Raw genomic sequence first — 19,826 nt, forward strand, 5'->3', positions numbered from 1 at the left:
GTGTTTAGCTGCTTTGAGTCTCATTTTCCTAGGGATCGGAATGTCAGTATTGAGATTCAAAGCTAACGTCTTGATAAAAAGCCTGTGTGACTCCTGGTACGCATGTGCTTCACTAATATATTCTCTTCTCCCATCTTCTTTACTCAGAAGAACACCTGCCCTCCAGTAAGGTAGTTTCAGGCCATGGTTCTTTGTTGCTACTAATCAGGCCTGAGATGAAAGCATCCCGTTTATAAGGATGGAAGAAAGCAGGGCTTCCACTAACTCTTCCTCTTGCTTCTAGTTGATTTCCATGCTCCGTCAGGCCCTAAAGAATTAGGCTGTAAACCACCCTTGGCAACCAGCATGATCTGTACACGGAGATGACCTGACCTGTCAGCACCGCCATCCGGAGTCAGTGCCCCACATGACCCCAGGTCCATTCTTTTCCCTTCTGTTCCTCATCCTGTGGCAAGAGTGAGAAATGCTGCAGAAGGTCCTTCCTTGTTGTCTAGAACATGTGAGCCCAACGTCACTCCCCTCATTTCACACTCTCCAATATGCTTTAATGAACTTATCGTAATTTTCGGATCCTTTGTAGCAGACTGGATAACTCAGGTGATACGGAGGAAACAAAGAAACCTGAAATTCCCAGAAGTTTGTTCCTCACTCTGTGCTATGTATCCACTGCAGACGGGCTACCCAGGGGCTCTGTTCCAAGATCTTCCTCACTCTGAGCCCCATAGCGATGCGACAGCTACTCTATAGAACACTTCTGGTATCTGTGAAAGAAAGAAATGAGAAATTCGTGTTGGTCTTACATCTTACACCTGGAAAACAACACGTTGTAGCTCCATGACTAAAATAAGGCATAGAATCATGCTAGAAGCTGGGAGGATACATGCACCGCCATCATATGTCTCAAAGAAGAACCACCCCCCCCCCCCCCACTGTCATACTACACCTATCACACACCTGTAAGATATGCAAATCAGGTGATATGAGCCTCATTGTAAAAATGAATACACGTCTGTGAAAGAGAGAATTCGTAAACTGGACTTCATTAAAATTTAACATTTCTGCTCCACAAAAGACACTGTCAAAAGACTAGCCACGGACTAGGAGAAAATATTTGCAAGAGGCACACCTGGAAAAGTAGTGCTATCCAAAACATACCAAGAAATGTTAAAACTCAACAATAAGAAAATCAACCTCACGGTTAAAAAATGGGCCACAGACCTTCATAGGCAGATACCTCACCAAGAAGATGGCAAAGAAGTATATGAAAAGGTGCTTAACACCATGTCATTAGGAAACTACAAATTAATTTTTTTTGAGAGAGAGAGAGAGAGAGAACGAGCAGGGAGGGGCAAAGAGGGACACAGAATCCATGAAGCAGGCTCCAGGCTCCGAGCTGTCAGCACGGAGCCCGACGCAGGGCTCGAACCCATGAACCATGAGATCATGACCTGAGCTAAAGTTGGATGCTTAACCAACTGAGCCACCCAGGAGCCCCAGGAAACTGCAAATTGAAACAACGAGATACCACTGCGTCCATTAGGATGGCCGAAATTCAAAACACTGAAACTAGCAAATGCTGACAAGGATGTGGAGCTACAGGAACTCTCACTCACAGCTGATAGGAACGCAAAATGGAACACAGTTGTGCAGCTTCTTATAAAACTAAACATACTCTTATCGTACAATCCAGCAATCACATTCCTTGGTGCTCACCCAAATTTGAAAACGGATGTCAACGCAAAAATCCGTACACAGATGTTTGCAGAAGCTTTCATCACAATTTCCAAAACTTGGAAACAACCAGGATGTCCTTCAGTAGGTGAATGGATAAATAAACTGTGGTCCACCCCAGTGATGGAATCCTATTCAGCCTTCAGTGCTAAGAGGGAATGAGCTATCAAGCCATAAAAAGACACAGAGGAAACTTGAATGCATATTACTAAGTGAAAGAAGACAGTACGGAAAGTTTCACATTGTGTGATCTCCAACTATATGACATTCTGGGAAAGGCAAAATTATGGAGATAGCAAAAAGATTAGTTGTTGCCAGGGGGAGAGAAGGGTAAAGAGGGGAAGCACAGAGGAAGTTGAGGGCAGTGAATCTACTCTGCCCTATACATGCTGTTGTAAAATTTTCTAAACCCACAGAATATACATCACCAAGAGAGAACCCTAAAGTAAACTATGGACTTGGATGATAATTATGTGCCAACAAAGTAGGTTCATCAGCTGTAACAGATATGCCACTCTGATGGGGAAGCTGGTAATGGAGGAGTCTGTGCATGTGTGGGGACAGGAGATTGATGGAAAATCTCTGTACCTCCCACTCAATTTTGCTGTGAAACTAAATGCGCTCTAAAAAAATCAAATCTATTTTTAAAAATGAATGTGTCTTAGAGGTTAAGTGGCTTGGTTAAGGTCATGCAAAAGAGTACTTTGCACATATTTTCTGAACAAATGAGTGAAGGCAGGTGTGAATTAGTGAAAAGGAAATTAAGGAAAGCTGGTGACCGGATTCTTTTTTTAATGTTTACTTATTTATTTTTGAGAGAGAGAGAGAGACAGCAAGCGAGCACGTGTGCAAATTGAGGAGGGGCAGAGAGAGGGGGAGACAGAGAATCTCAAGCAGGCTCCACATTATCAGCACAGAGCACGATTGCGGGGCTCGAACTCAGGAACTGTGAGATCGTGACCTGAGCTGAAATCAAGAGTCAGATGCATAACCAACTGAGCCACTCAGGTGTCCCCCGTCCCCACCTGGTGACCTGATTCTTGATATAAGTTTCTTTCTGTTTACATCATAGTACCACCCAGCTCCCACCCAGCTACTAGCAAGTATCCCTTCCCTCAGGAAGGTTTCTGGCCTTTACTTCTCTGGTGTTTGTAAAATAACTTGGATTCCTGGATTCTAGAATGACAAATAGTAAGCAATCTTCCTTGGCATAAAACATAAGCAGATACACATACACTTATAGACACACAAAAAAACTATTAACTTATAATGACAGCAGCAACCACACAGGGCAGTTAAAGGAAATAATAATCTACATAACGTGGACTAAAATCCTGTGACCAAGGAAGAAGCTGCAAGCATGACGTCCAAGTCCACAGACCGTTACTATTTTGGACTTCGCTCCACTTTGGCAATGGCATCGGGCTCCCAGAGCTGTTGAGGTTCCGAAGAGATGATGGTGGCATCTGGGGTTCAGCTGAGACCCCAGAAGAATAGAGAAATGAAAAATGACAGAGAGCACTTCACCGAAAACGCCTCCAGTACCAGGCAGAACAGAGAGAATGAAAAATTCCTCATCTGTGAGAATCAAAGGCTGCACATGAGCCAAATACATCTGTTGAATGTTGAAAGTGACCATATGCAGCTCAGAGAGAGAATGCACTGAATCATTAAAAAAAATTCCTAAGAAACTTAACAAGTACATCTAGACACTGCTCAAGTATGCATTCTGATGGCTCATGGAAACATCCTGGGGAAGTGATTCAAAGGGCTTGGAAAATGCAGCCTCTTGGCTTGAATGATTCACCAGTTTAGGAGACAGTGGGAAGTCAAGGAAACCCTAATTGGGTGTTTCTTGGGATCAGATGGAATCCTATAAGCTATGCTTACATCAAGGCATCAAGGTATCTGTGCAATGGTACGTATGGTGGGTGGATGGCAGAAACAAACATTTCCCTCCAAACTTTTCATTTCTTTTCAACGGGTCATGCAGTTAACGATGCAAGAATTTTGAAAAGCCAATGAAATAACTTTATCTCAAACTGCTATCAAGTAAGTACAGAGAGAGGGGGAAAAAAGGAATTTCAGTAACTTTCGAACCCAGCATGTTCAAACACCACACCTTTCGCATTTTAAGGACAGAAAGAACTGTGAAGAAATCTGAATGTCACTTAGTCTGTTTGATGTTTGGTCGCGGTACAAAGGGGAGTTACCGTGAAGCTATTTCGAGGGTGTTGTAGAATAGAAAAAAAATACCTAAACAAATTATAGTTGGGAATCTAGGGTTCTCCTGTGAGAAAGGAAGTAAAAATATGACAAAAGAACCCTGTGCTGTTGGATTAAAAGTATGCTAAGGGCAGAATGTCTGTGTCCTCTGCAGCCCCACATTCATATGTTAATACCCTATCCCCCCAAGGTGACGGTATTGGAAGGTCAGGCTTTTAGGAGCTAATTAAATTTAAATGAGGTGATCAAAACCCTAGAGGAGAAAGCAGGAAAAGACCTCTCTGACCTCAGCCACAGCAATTTCTTACTTGACACATCCCCAAAGGCAAGGGAATTAAAAGCAAAAATGAACTACTGGGACCTTATGAAGATAAAAGGCTTCTGCACAGCAAAGGAAACAACCAACAAAACTAAAAGGCAACCAACGGAATGGGAAAAGATATTTGCAAATGACATATCGGACAAAGGGCTAGTATCCAAAATCTATAAAGAGCTCACCAAACTCCACACCCGAAAAACAAATAACCCAGTGAAGAAATGGGCAGAAAACATGAATAGACACTTCTCTAAAGAAGACATCCGGATGGCCAACAGGCACATGAAAAGATGCTCAATGTCACTCCTCATCAGGGAAATACAAATCAAAACCACACTCAGATATCACCTCACGCCAGTCAGAGTGGCCAAAATGAACAAATCAGGAGACTATAGATGCTGGAGAGGATGTGGAGAAACGGGAACCCTCTTGCACTGTTGGTGGGAATGCAAACTGGTGCAGCTGCTCTGGAAATCAGTGTGGAGGTTCCTCAAAAAATTAAAAATAGACCTACCCTATGACCCAGCAATAGCACTGCTAGGAATTTATCCAAGGGATACAGGAGTACTGATGCATAGGGGCACTTGTACCCCAATGTTTATAGCAGCACTCTCAACAATAGCCAAATTATGGAAAGAGCCTAAATGTCCATCAACTGATGAATGGATAAAGAAATTGTGATTCATATACACAATGGAGTACTACGTGGCAATGAGAAAGAATGAAATATGGCCCTTTGTAGCAATATGGATGGAACTGGAGAGTGTTATGCTAAGTGAAATAAGCCATACAAAGAAAGACAGATACCATATGGTTTCACTCTTATGTGGATCCTGAGAAACTTAACAGAAACCCATGGGGGAGGGGAAGGAAAAAAAAGAAAAAAAAGAGGTTACAGTGGAAGAGAGCCAAAGCATAAGAGACTCTTAAAAACTGAGAACAAACTGAGGGTTGATGGGGGGTGGGGGTGGGGGTGGGGGGGGTGGGAGGGAGGGGAGGGTGGGTGATGGGTATTGAGGAGGGCACCTTTTGGGATAAGCACTGGGTGTCGTATGGAAAACAATTTGGCAATAAACTTCATATATTGAAAAAAAAATTTAAATGAGGTGAGAATAGGATCCTTCTGATGGATTAGTATCTTTGTTAGAAGAGGAAAGACCAGAGCTTGCTTGCTCTCTCTCCACCAGGGGAAGACACAGTGAGACGGCCATCTGCAGACCAGGAAGAAAGTCCTCATGAGGGTCTTGAATTACCCAGCTCCTTGATCTGGGACTTCCCAGCCTCCAGAACCGTGAGAAATAGATGTCTGTTGTTCCAGCCAACAGTCGGTGGTATTCTGTTATGGCGGCCTGAGCAGACTGGGGCAGATGAGGAGTACTAGCACCAACTAGATTTATCCACTAAAAAGGTCTAAAATTGTGATCACCCTGCAAGCAATGAGCATACCTTGTGAGTGCCTAGATATCTTAGTTTCTGAATTCTATTCCCCAATCAAAGGACTCAGGGAATCTTGGGAAAATGGCTCTTTCTAGGCCAAAGACAAAGAAAGTACAAAATGGTCCCGGAACATTTTATTATTGTGTTGGAAAATAAGGAAGGGCTCAATGAATGATGGAGACCGGAGGTACACGGGAGCCAGCTTGAAGGGGCTTCCAGTGGTCACATCTGGAGTCATGAGAGCATCAGAAAATAATGATAATGGCTGCTAGCAACCTGAATTTTAAAAACCAGTTAATATATACCGTAGTCCAAATAAGGGGGAAGGTGAAACTCTTCTTTTGGAAGAACACCGCATAATAAACTTAGAAGGACTGGTAGATTTAGAAAACAATTACTTTGCCACCTCCAATGTACTAATTGATTCGGGCCAGAATCAACAGAGACTGGAGCCAGTCAAGTCTAAGAGCTGGAGCAAATCTAAGACTTTGTAATTCAAATAAGTGAGTTTTGACAAGGCTCCATGAAGGAGTAATCAGACTCCACTGAGTGAAATGTTGCGAGCGTATTCACACGGTCCTCCATGTTGGATGAGCTTGCTAGGGCTGCCTTAACAGTCCACAGACTGGGATGCTCAAGGAACAGAAATTTAGTTTCTCACAGTTTTGGAGGCTAGAAGTCCAAGATCAAGCTGCTGGCAAAGGTGGTTTTTCTCCCAAGGCTTCTCTCCTTGCCTTGCAGATGGCCGCCTTCTAGCTATCTTTTCACACGGTCCTCTCTGTGCACGCATGGCCCCTGGTGTCTCTCTGTGACCTAATCTCCTCTTATAAGATACCAGTCAGACTAGAGGACTGCCTACCCAGATGACCTCATTTAACTTTTGTAATACTTTTTTTTTTTTTGAGAGAGAGAGAGAGACAGAGTGCATGCCTGCATGCACACACATGCACAGGGGAGAGGGACAGAGAGAGGAGAGAGAATCTTAAGAAGGTTCCACACTCACTGCAGAGGCCAACATGGGGCTTGATCTCATGACCATGATGAGATCATGACCGGAGCCAAAATCAAGAGTCAGAGGCTGAACCGAATGAGCCACCAGGCACCCCCTCATTTAACTTTAATTACCTATTTTACAACCCTATCTGTGAATGTGCTCACATCTTAAGGCACTGGTGGTTAGGGCTTCAACACAGGAATTTTGGGGAAACACAATTCATCCCAAAACAGATGTGTTCTTTTTTTTTTTTTTACACGTTTATTTCTGAGAGACAGAGAGAGATAAAGAACGAGCAGGGGAGGGGCAGAGAGAGAGGGAGACACAGAATTCGAAGCAGGCTCCAGGCTCTGAGCTGTCGGCATAGCTTGAATCCACGAACTGTGAGATCATGACCTAAGCTGAAGTCGGACGCTTAACCAACTGAACCACCCAGGCGCCCCAAAACAGATGTGTTCTTAAATACAAAAGGAATTACAGTGGAGACGGCTGGCAGCCACAATCTTATCGAAATGAGCAAACTCAGCATCACTGAGAGCATCTCTGTAGCATTCTTAAGAAAATGTTTCACTTAAGTCTAATTATGAGGAAACAGACAATTTCAGATTATAAAAATTTCTGCAAGACAACGGGCTCTATGAAAAGAGCATTATCATAAAACAGCAGGTGAACTGAACTAGAAACAGATATGCTAAAGAGACATGGCACCAGATTTTAAGCCCTGGGGTCTCCCCAGAAAAGCCATAAAGGATAATTCTGTGATAACCAAGAAAATTTAAACAATATATTAGATGATACCGCAGTTTCAACGTTAAATTTCTTAAGTGTTCACACACCTAAGTGGTATGGCTTTGCATTTAGGGATAAATGTCACGATGTCTACAACTTATTTTCAAACAGTTTCACAGAAAAAAAGGTCTATAATTAACAATTAGTGACTCTATATGAAAATTATATGATCTATTTACCTTAAAATTCCTAAAACTTTTCTGTATATTTGAAATATTTCAAAATGTAAAGTTGGGGGGATTGATGGATGGATGGATGGATGGATGGATAGGTAGATAATATCTACATCTTCTGGAGATAATTCTCTTTCATACATACATATACTAGTTCTGTTACACATATGCGTATTTTTTCCATCGTATATCCATTGTTTAACCAGTTTCCCATTACTGAATATTTAGTTGACTTGAACCTTTTTTTTCCACTAAAAAAAAAAGATATAAAAATAATCTTGTACATTACATCTTTTTGGACATGTGCAAGTATATCTTTAGGATAATACCAGAAGAAGAATTGCTATGTTAGAGTTCTCTCTTGATGACTCTATGTGGGCACTGAATTTCTAAGCAAAACAGGTATTTTTTTCAGCTCGCTGGTGTTCTGACTCAACCGTAAAACAAGCCAGTTTAAAAAGCAAGCCTTCTTAATTTGCAGGGAAGAACTGATTTCTTTACCTTAATGGTTTAATTCAAGACTTGAATTATTCAATGTTAAATGCAAAACATCTAACACAGCGTGTTGTACAAAATGGATATAGGCATTCATCAAATGTGTTTGAGTGAATGAGTGAATGAATGAGTAGAAGCTTCTAGACACCAGAAACATGAACTGTGGAATTATAAAATAAACACATCCTCCCTCCCCACATTCCAAAGAGGCTGTGAGAATCTTAATGGCATCTCACTATAACACACAAATTAGATGTCAAGGCACATCTTCCATGGACCTCATCCAACTCACCAAAATGACTTCCTTATAATGGACTCCCAAGACAGAATTATAGTGTAGCAGTTGGGAATTTAAAGTTTATAAAACTCTGCGAATTCTCCAGCTCCTTGCTTACTCCCTGCTGATGCTTTTTTCCCCCTCTCTGCTGGTTTCTGATCCCTCCATCACTCTGCTCCACATCAGGGCTATTTAGAGGGAATGCAATTCTCTGAGCGCACTGAAGGTAGAAGATAGAAGGTTAAGAAACTCTGAGCCAAGTCACCTTTATCCCCCAAAGGTCCTATTTTATTATTTATAAAAAAAATTAAGGGGTTGAAGCACTAAGATTTCTTCCCACATTCTGTAGCTCTTTGGAGAAATTATGTTATCAATCACACTGTGAGTGGTAATAATAACAGCCACATATGAAAAGAGAACAAAACTTGCATTAAATTTATCAACAAACACTGTGTAGTGGGATTACTGCACACATCAGAGGAGGAAGACTTTCATAAGTCAGGCTCCCAAATGAGCATCTCCTTTGCCAAGTTCTAGTCATTCTGGTTCTTGTAAGGAAGTACGTGGCATACCAAGTCTTGAGTATAAACCCACTCCTAATCTCAGAGTTCCCTTGTACCATTGCGATATGCTACCAAGAGCATATACAAACCATTGTTGAGGCTTTATTGTCTAAAACATTCTCTAAGTGCAGGTGCAGTCTGGAAAACTTTCTGAATTCTACCTCCAACCCTTGGCACGTGATTGTCTCCAAGTAAGTCATCTGTAAAATAAGAGATAATAATGCCTCACCTACCTGTTTCTCAAAGTTCACTCCCTTGGTGGGCACCACTTACTATCAATCAACTCTTAAACAGGCACTTCTAACACTAAAGTAACCTAATCAGGATGAGACAGGTTGTCTTGAGGAATCACACACTACGGTTTTTATATTTTATAAGTTAAAAAATGGTTTCTAGAGTGGAGGAACCAAAATGGTAAAGAGAATTGGAAGTCATCTCTTCTAAGGAGTAATTTCAAGGTACAGGCATGTTTAACTTGGAAAAAAAAGAGAAAGTGAAGGAAAAGCAATGACGGTGGTTTACAAATGTACAAAAAGCTTAACAGGTAGGAGATACATGGAGCTGGTTCTTTATGAATCTGGACAGCAAAATTCCGAGAGGCAAAATTTTCAGAGTGGCAGATCTTGGCTCAGTTTGATAAAGAATTTTCTAGTAAGTAGAGATTCCCCAACAATGGGATAAATTTTCTGTGACTTACTGAGTTCTGAAAAATGTGAGCAATCCAAGAAATTAGTTGATGGTAATTCTGAGGGACAGCGTGGGATGAGAGAGCCTGTTAATTCTAAGGACTGGTGTGTATTTCAGATCCTATAACACAAGTAATATTTGCCAAATCTCCACGAAGGAATAATTGGAATTTGATAATATTTCCATCTTCATAAAAGAGTAAATGGAAATAGAATTCATTATAAGATTATTCAAGTTAAGTAAAAGAAAGGATGTAATGATCCATGATGAAAATTAAAAGCAAAAAAAAAAAAAATGACTACAAAATTCATGTCATACAGATGCATCTTACTGAAAGCAAAATGTGAGAGTATATTAAAAATTACAGGGGTGCCTGGGTGGCTCAGTCGGTTGAGTGTCTGACTTTGGCTCAGGTCATGATCTCGCAGCTCGTGAGTTCTAGCCCCGCATCGGGCTCTGTGCTGACAGCTCAGAGCCTGGGGCCTGCTTCAGATTCTGTGTCTCCATCTCTCTCTCTCCCCCAACCCACTCGCATTCTGTCTCTGTCTCTCTCAAAAATAAATAAACATTTAAAAAAAAATAAAAAAAAATTACAAAGGTTGGGGCACCTGGGTGGCTCAGCCAGTTGAGCGTCCAACTTGGCTCAGTTCTGATCTCACCGTTTGTGAGTTTGAGCCCCGCATCTGACTCTGTGCTGATAGCTTAGAGCCTAGAGCCCATTTCAGATTCTGTGTCTCCTCCTCTCTCTGACCCTCTCCCACTCACACTCTGTGTCCTTCTCTCTCAAAAATAAATAAGCATTAGAAAAAATTATTTTTTGAAAATTACAAAGATCCAGTGCTTGTAAAAAAATATATAAATCTTGCATAGGGAAATGCAAAAGTATGACTCATTGAAATCTAAAGGGTAGTTTTTTCCATGAATTAAAAATACAAGTTTTACTAAAAAAGAATTTAAAACTAAAGTAAATCACAAAGTAGTGTAGAAAGATGTATATGGATTGGGAAGGAAGAAATAAAATTGTCTTTGTTTAGTGATGACATAATCATCTGTTTAGAAAATGAAAGAGAATGACAAAAGCATTTCTGGAACTAACAGGTAATGGTAGCAAGGTTGTGGGATCAAGTTTAAATACAAAAGAGGGGTGCCTGGGTGGCTCAGTCAGTTAAGTATCTGACTTCGGCTCAGGTCATGATCTAATGGTTGGTGAGTTCTAGCCCTGCATTGGGCTCTGTGCTCACAGCTCAGAGCCTGGAGCCCGCTTCGGATTCTGTGTCTCCCTCTGTCTGTCCCTCCGCTGCTTGCACTCTGTCTCTTGCATCGTCTCAAAGATAAATAAATGTTAAAAAAAAATCTTTAAATACAAAAGACACATAGGGCGCCTGGGTGGCTCAGTCGGTTAAGTGTCCGACTTCAGCTCAGGTCATGATCTCACGGTTCGTGGGTTTGAGCCCCGCATCGGGCTCTGTGCCGCCAGCTCAGAGCCTGGAGCCTGCTTCGGATTCTGTGTTCCCCTCTCTCTCTGCCCCTCCCCCACTCATGCTCTGTCTCTGTCTCTCAAAAATAAATAAACATTGAAAAAATTTAAAAAAAATACAAAAGACACTTTCCTATATGCCACCAATGAACACATAATATTTGAAATTAAAAACACAATACCATTTACATTAGCATCTCCCAAAATGAAATGTTTAGGTATCAATCTAACATTATATCTATAAGATAGATGAGGAAAACTACAAAACAGATGAAAAAAAAATCAAAGAAGAACTAACTAAATGGACAAATATTCCATGTTCATGGATAGGAAGCTTCAATATCATTAATACGACATTTCTTCACAACTTGATCTGTAGATTCAACACAATCCCAATAAAAAACGCCGGCAAATTATTTGATGGGTATCAACAAACTGATTCTAAAGTTCATGTGAAGAGATAAAAGATCCAGAACAACAAACACAGTATGGGAGGAGAAGAACAAAAAGGAATGACACTATCTGACTATAAGACTTACTACAGAGCTATAGGAATCAGTACTGATGTAGTATTGACAACAGTAGAGACAAACAGAACAATGAAACAGAATAGGAAGCCCAAAAATAGACCCACATAAATACAGTCAACCACTCTTTGACAATGAAGCAAAGGTAGTCTTTTCGACAAATGGTGCTAGAACACACGTGGACATCCACATGCAAATAAAATGAGACTAGACACAGACCTTACACTTTTCACGAAAATAAAAATGGGTCACAGACCTAGCTGTAAAACACAAAACTATAAAACTCCTAGAAGATAACACGGGACAGAAATCTAGAAGACCCTAGGTTTGGTGATGACATTTTAGATACAACACCATAGGAATGAAGTATCTGCTGCAAAAGAAAAACTTAAGTAACTGGACTTCATTTACAATTTTCTGCTCTGTGAAAAACATTGTTAAAAGAATGAGAAGGCAAGCCATGGACTGGGAGAAAATATTTGCAAAAGACATATCTGAAAAAGGACTGCTATCCAAAGTATACAAAGAACTGTTAGAACTGAACAATAAGAAAATAAACAACATGATTAAAATGTGAGTCAAAAAACTTAACAGACACCTTACCAAAAAAAGATCTACAGATGGAAAATAAATAGGCATATTCAGGTGCTCAACACCATATGTCATTAGGAAATCACAAATTAAGACAATAATGAGATACCACTGCACCTCTATTAGAGTGCCCAAAATCTGAACCACTTACAACACCTACTGGTGGTGAAGATGTTAAAAAAAAAAAAAAAAAAAAAAAAAGGAACTCTCATTCATTGCTAGTGGGAATGGAAAATGGTACAGCCATTCTGGAAGCCATGTTGGCAGTTTCTCATAAAACTAAACATACTCTTACCGATCCAGCAATTACACTCCTTGATATTTATCCAAATGAGCTGAAAACTTAAGTCAACACAAAACGCTGCACATGGATATTTTTAGCAGCTTTATTCATAATTTCCAAAACTTGGAAGTAAAAGAAATTTCCTTTGGTAGATGAATGAATATATAACCTATCGTACATCCAGACAATGGAATATTATTCAAAATTAAAAAAGGAAATGAGCTATTAAGCCACAAAAAGACATAGAAGAAACTTAAATGTATATTAGGTGAAAAATCCAGTCAGAAAAATATTGTATGATATTGTACGATTCCACTGAAAATGGCAAAACTATGGAGACAATAAAAAGATCAGTGGGTTTCCAGGGGATGGGGGGTTGGGTCTTGAGTCTGTGTCTGGGGGTCTAGATCTAAACGTTTTCAACACTTTACATTCAATAGATGTTCAATGAGTTCTTTAAAAACGGTACACTTTCATTGCATTTTAGAATTAAATATTGAATCTCTGATGCATCGAATCTAAGTAATTAATCAAATTTTGTAATACTGAAATGTGGGGGGGGTGGCAAAAAGTGCATTCTGAAATATTTTTTTAATCTTTTTTAATGTTTATTTAGCTTTGAGGGAGAGAGAGATAGAGCATGAGTTGGGGAGGGGCAGAGAGAGAGGGAGACACAGAATCCGAAGCAGGCTCCGGGCTCTGAGCTGTCAGCACAGAGCCCGACGCGGGGCTCGAACTCACGAATTGTGAGATCATGACCAGAGCTGAAGTTGGATGCTTAACCAACTGAGCCACCCAGGCACCCCTGAAATATTTTTTAAGAGAAAAAAAAGCCTATACTTAAAATACCATGCTGCAATGGACTTGGAACAATCTTGAAAAAGTTCAGAAGTTCAAGGTTGTAATACTGAACTTTATGCATGGAAAATAGTCTTTCACACCTTAAGCTAACAAAGAAATCTCACAGAAGTGAAAAACAGAAGTGGCAGTCTTAAAAGTCTGCTTGAACTTAGCAAAGACTAGTCCCTAAAATTCGGTTTCTTCTTGATTTAACTGTGAATTGGTTAAGTAGCAATCAGACTGCCAGGGAAGCTTTATTCTTCCACTTAATTACATTTCCTTGGTCATGAAAATGTGTGTTCATCACAAGGCCCTTGACTCATTATGTGAGGCTTCCTTATTTCCTCAAGGACAGGGCTCAGAGTCATTGCAAATCACTTGAACTAGTGTTCTGGGTGATTTGCTATTAATGTTCATTAAATGCTCAGTTAATGTCACAACAATCTGTGGACATTACATTGTACTAAATAAATGAAGAAAAACTTTTATATCCGTTGGTAAGAATTTTAAAGTTTTCATCATCTCAGCCATACACATTTCTTGCTAGGTTTACTGTTAATAACAATGATAGCTAACACTTAGATACCGTTGTCAACACCTTACATGTATTAACTTATTTAATTTCACAGCAACCTTATGAGATGCTTAGTATTGACATGTCCAGTTTACAAATATGGAAACCAAGGCATGACAGGTGGAGTAGCTTGCTGGAGATCATACCTGGGTAGCTGGCTCTTAACCACTCCCAACCACAACATAAGGCAGTTTCTCTTCCTGCTATTCCAAAGGCAATTTTTTTCTTTCATTTGTAAGGATTAAATGGATTTCCAGCATTAAGTGGATTCATCTATTTAAAGCTCTTAAAGGAGTTTTTGCACACAGGAAGCACTTCATAAACATTAGTGTTATTGTCATTTTTATTAACATCTGTATACCTTCTGAGAAGCTATCATCATATACATGAAGGAAAAAGCCTTTGATCTGGATATATACACATTATCTACTTCTAATAGGTTTCATGTTTATCCTCTTGCATTTTTCAGGTGCCCAATGTTCAAAGAGCAGTTTTGCTAAAGTGTCTCCTCATCATTCCATTTTCCTGTTTAATTGCTTTGCCTCGACTTTCTGGAGCAAAATGGAGGATTTCATTTCTGGTCTTCACCTTAATCTCCGTGAAAATGGACATACTCCTACAATTTCTCCAGTAAGCATTTGGCTGGATTTGAACAGAGGAAGGGAGTAGATATAAAATAGTAAAGGAGTATCCCTCTACTACTATTTTACCAAATAGTTTTCATTAAAAATGCACACTAATCTTAAAAACATTTTCGCCCTTAAGCATTCTGGTAATATGCTTTCCCCCTCTGACCAGTTAAAATGCTAATTCGATGGCAACAAATCTCTAGTACACAACCTTATTTTCCTAGAAGGAAATGGGAGTTGATTGCAAGGGGGCATTCTATGACTTTATTGGTAAATTATATTTGTTAATATACTACTAGAATTTTTGCCTGGATGTAATTGATACTGTTCTCTGGAGTTGCTGGTGTGTGTGTGTGTGTGTGTGTGTGTGTGTGTGTGCGCTTATATAGTGACTTTGAAAGAAAACTTGAAAACTAATCTTTTCCCCATTCTCTGTGTTCTATTCTCCATATTCTGAAACAGTAATAGTGTCGGGTCTTTCTGTTAATTGAAAGTTACAGAGAATTCCCTTGTGAAACTAGCTGGAGTTGATGCTTCTTGTGAAGGTAGATCTTTAAAAACTTTTTCAATTTTGTCCATGATTAGTGGTTCTATTTAGGTTTTCTCTCTCTTCCAGGGTCAATTTTGGTTGTTTCTAATTTCCCTAGTCGGGAGGGGGGTGAGGGGGGCAGTGAGGAATCATTATTTGTATCAGGGTTTGAATTTCCCCTGGAGTTTAAAAATGTATCCACTTGGGGTGCCTGGGTGGCTCACTCAGTTACAGGTCTGACTTTGGCTCAGGTCATGACCTTGCAGTCCATGAGTTCTAGCCTTGCATTGGGCTCTGTGCTGACAGCTCAGAGCCTGGAGCCCACTTCTGATTCTGTCTCCCTCTCTCTCTCTGCCTCTCCCCTGCTCATTCTCTCTCTCTCTCTTTCTCTCTCTCAAGAATAAACATTAAAAAAAATGTTTTTGAAATGTATCCTATGTTTCGTTAACAATGTCATTATCTGTATTTGTTTCACTTGCCTTATTTCTAAATTTCCTTTCTCCATTTTTCCTTAATTAATATAGATTTATCTGCTGATTTTTTTTAACTGCCTGTCACATACTGGTTTTATTTATTACTCCCAGTTTTTTCTCTTCCCCATGATTTGAATGCCAAATTCTCAATCTAGATTTTATGATGTATTTAAGACCACGAATGCTCCTTTTTCCCACAATAGTATTCTCTTCCCAATTTTTTATGGTTACTTTATTTAAGAAAATGTGCAATTCTGCTTTCAATTTTCTCATTGACCCAAAAGTAGCTGAAGACTTTTCTTTTTTCTTTTTTACTACCAAGTGCTTGGGATTTTTGTTTGCTTGGCTCTATTTTGCTATTTTATGCTTTATTAAAATGTAGTTAAGAGAATGAGGTCTGTATTATTTCTACTTATTCGAATTTATTGGTTTTTTTTTTAATGTCCTCATATATCATTGTGGCACTTGGAAAAAATGCCTATTTTCTGTTTCATCGGGATCTGGAGTTTGTTATACATTTATTATATTATCCTTGTTACACTAGTCAGATTCACTATATGCTTACTCCTCTCTGTTTAAAGCAATGTCATGTTGAAAGGCATGAGGGAAAGTTGCATATTACTGTGTGTTTCTGTCTAGTGCTTCCTCTCTTTATTCGGTGGTTTTGCTAAATTTATGTGTTATCAATCCTATGGCATTTAGATTTGTGACAGTCACCATTATAAAGTACCATGCTTTCTGGTTTTGTTTTTGTTTTTGTTTTTGACCTTTCTTACTTTCTACTTTGCTTTTAATGTGTCCTTGCTTTTTAAAAAAAAAAAGGTTTTTTGGTATTTTTTTTTTTAATTTGGTATCTTTTGCTTTCTGGTCTCTGTTTCTTCTTTTGTAAAAACAAAACAAAACCCCCAAACCCCAAATTCTTTCTTTCTGATAACTCATAAGGTTTATACTCTTTTTCTAGTTCCTATGGGGGTTATAACTTTAGACAGTAAACATATTTTCAGCATACTTCCTCTAAATGTACTCTATTAGATAAGCTCTTCAAAGAGAGGAAGATCAAGAATTATTTAAATAGTGAAGATCGTTCCTTTTCCATTCAGTGATCATATGCCCCAAGTGCATGTCATAGGAGGGGACAATCTGCTGTTCCCTCATGCTAGATTTGGGGCTAGTATCTCTGGATATTCATTCTTTCTATAACATGGCAAACAAACCCTCTCTGGGGATTAAGAAAGAAAAAGCTGTATTTTCAGGCAGGTGAGAAACTGTGGAGATGAGCCTAAAGAAAGACAACAGATTGTCAGAGATGCGCCTTCCACATAGATTTTCAAAGCAATTGTGATTAAGGTGATTGCAGTGGACATGTGGATGTTTCCTCCAACTCCATTTGCCATTATCTTGGTGATGACCCTAGCTTTTCATCTGTGAACCCCCTGCTCACCAGTACAGCCCAGCTGTGGGGAGAGTGGTCTCCACCCTTAGTTCCAAGAGTACGGCATGAGACTCACACCCACACTGGCCAGCATTGCATGGCACCTGTGACCCAATTTATGCCAGTAAGATACACGTAGTGCTGGGTTCTGAGAGCTTCTGGGGAAAAGCAAAACAGAACAAAAGAAACAGTTCCTCACTCTTTCTGAAAGACCTAAAAGCAATGATGTTCTCTAGGGATCCCTAGATTTGGGTGAGGAAGCCTATTCTCCCAGATGCTGTCGGCAGGCAGTTTGCAACAATCCCTGGAAGGCCCCCACCCAAGTTGATGTCAAGGAAGGAAAGGCAAACAAGGAAAAGACACTGATCCCTGAGACCATACTTGAGCTGGAGTCAAACCAGCCATGACTGTGCTCACAAAGGGTGGCCTTGCTGTTATGTGAATCAACACATCTCATTTACTAAAGTCAGATTGAACCTGCCTTGATGTTCTGCAGCCAAATGCACCTTCAGATCATGGTTTATACTTTCCCTGACCTGGGAACCCAAGTAAGTCATATAGCCTGTGACAGCCCTCTGACTCACGCTTCCTTAATCAGCTTTAACCTACAGCAGCATCTGATAGCTTCTCGCTACGTTAGTTCAGAAAATTAGTTCACTTACTATCTCCACAGCTCATCCCTTCTCCAATTTGTGTCAGGATAGCTGAGAATCTTTATATATACATACATATACATATATGTATATGTGTATATATATATATATATATATATATATATACACACACATATATACACACACACACACACGTATTTGTATACACACACACACACACACACACACACGTTTACCTATGGGTACTAATATTGTATGTTTTCTTTCAAGGTTAGTGAGACTTCTACCTTTCTCTGAAATGATAATTTTCACTCCTTTCCCCCTGGATCTACACATAGAGTCCAGCTTTGTCCTCTTGATTTTCCTTTTTTTTTTAATTAAAAAAATTTTTTTAACATTTATTCATTTTGAGAGACAGAGAGAGACAGAGTGTGAGCAGGGGAGGGGCAGAGAGAGAGAGGGAGACACAGAACCTGAAGCAGGCTCCAGGCTCCAAGCTGTCAGCACAGAGCCCGATGGTCCAGCTCGAACTCACGGACCTCGAGATCTTGACCTGAGCTCAAGTCGGACACTCAACAACTGAGCCACCCAGGCGCCCCCATCCTCTTGATTTTCTTTTTTTCTCCTGTCAATTTAGCACTTAAATACCTAAATTTTCTCATAAAATAGACAGTTCAAAATTAAGTTGCATTGAAGTTGCCAGATACACCAAATAAAATTACAAAGCTCCCGTTGGAGTACGAATTTTAGATAAACAATGAATGATTTTTTTTGTGTGTAAGTATATAGCATCCAATATGCAGGACATGCTTATCTTAAGCTATTATTCATTGTTTATCTGAAATTCACATGTAACTGGAAATCTTGTATTTTATAAACCTAAAAACCTTTGCTTGTGTGACCTGTATTCTCTGAGTCCTCGATTATGTGAATGCACCAGAGTGCTGCCTTTTACATCTGAATGACCACTTAGCAGGACTTAAAAATAGGAATGGATTTTTAATCAACCTTTTGCATGCTACATTTTTTTTGATGTTTATTTATTTTTGAGAGAGAGAGAGATGAGAAAGAAGAGAGAGAGTGTGAGCAGAGGAGGGGCAGAGAGAGAGGGAGACAGAGAATCTGAAGCAGGCTCCAAGCTCTGAGCTATCAGCACAGAGCCTGACGCGGGGCTTGAACCCACAAACCGTGAGATCATGACCTGAGCCGAAGTAGGACGCCCAACCAACGGAGCCACCCAGGTGCCCCACAGGCTACATTTCTTACATGAGTTTAAGGGGTGGGGGAGCTCACTGTATTTGTGCATGGCTGCCACTGTGGTTTCTATTCATGCCTTTCATCTTCCTGGTAGGAAGCTCTGGGTGGATGTTCTGTAAGGATGTGCTTTATCGTTCCTTCCATGGTGGTGGAGAGGAACAGGGGCAGGATTATCTGATGCCATCCACATTTATAACAGGTGAATTCTGTCTCTGCTACTCTGCATTATAAAGTTGTAGGGGCGCCTGGGTGGCTCAGTCCATTAAGTGTACGACTCTTGGTTTTAGCTCAGGTCATGATCTCGTGGTTCATGAGTTCAAGACCCGCGTAGGGCTCTGCACTGACAGCACAGAGTCTGCTTGAGATTCTCTCTCTCTCTGCCCCTCCCTGCTTGCTCCCTCCCTCCCTCCCTCTCTCTCTCTCTCTCAAAAAAAAAAAAAAGTTGTAAAATTTCCTATGCTAATATTTCCCCTACCTAGCTATGGAAATATCCCATGTCTGTGCCCTAGTATGTCTGGGAATTTTATCCCAATGTAAAAATTGCCATCATGTCTTTGCTTCTAATGGAGAAAGTCGTAAACATATCCTCTCCCAAGTCACTGCTTCTTCTGTAAACCAAAGCCACTCCTACTCCCTACCAGCCAGGTGTATGTCCAGTGGGTGCAGGTACCGTTAGTGAGCAATTTAACATACAGGGGACTGTGTGCATCTCGTCCGTGCATACCCACTCTTTCCCCGGCTCTGGGATTCTTTCTTTTCTCTTTCGTCTTTTCTTCCTGATGTACCTCACTTTATTGTTAGAGATAATTAGCGCTGGCAAATGTGCTTCTCTTCTCCCATCCAGGTAGAAACCGCTCAGTAAGTCAGAGTCGTTTTCTTTTTCCAGCCCCTCTCGGTTCACAGTTAAGCCAT

The 19,826-nt window shown here is 40.2% G+C and overlaps 1 long non-coding RNA gene across 1 annotated transcript in view; it reads right to left on the reverse strand.

The window, feature by feature from the left end:
* Positions 1-264: 264 nt before the first annotated feature.
* LOC125927595 (uncharacterized) overlaps positions 265-19,826 on the reverse strand; it is a 131,433-nt gene continuing 111,871 nt past the window's right edge. Inside the window, exon 3 of the long non-coding RNA XR_007459381.1 lies at positions 265-761. This is a non-coding gene — a long non-coding RNA (uncharacterized LOC125927595). The remainder of the gene's footprint in view (positions 762-19,826) is intronic.

This window comes from Panthera uncia, chromosome E1 (assembly GCF_023721935.1).
Source record: "Panthera uncia isolate 11264 chromosome E1, Puncia_PCG_1.0, whole genome shotgun sequence".
NCBI classification, from domain to species: Eukaryota; Metazoa; Chordata; class Mammalia; order Carnivora; family Felidae; genus Panthera; species Panthera uncia.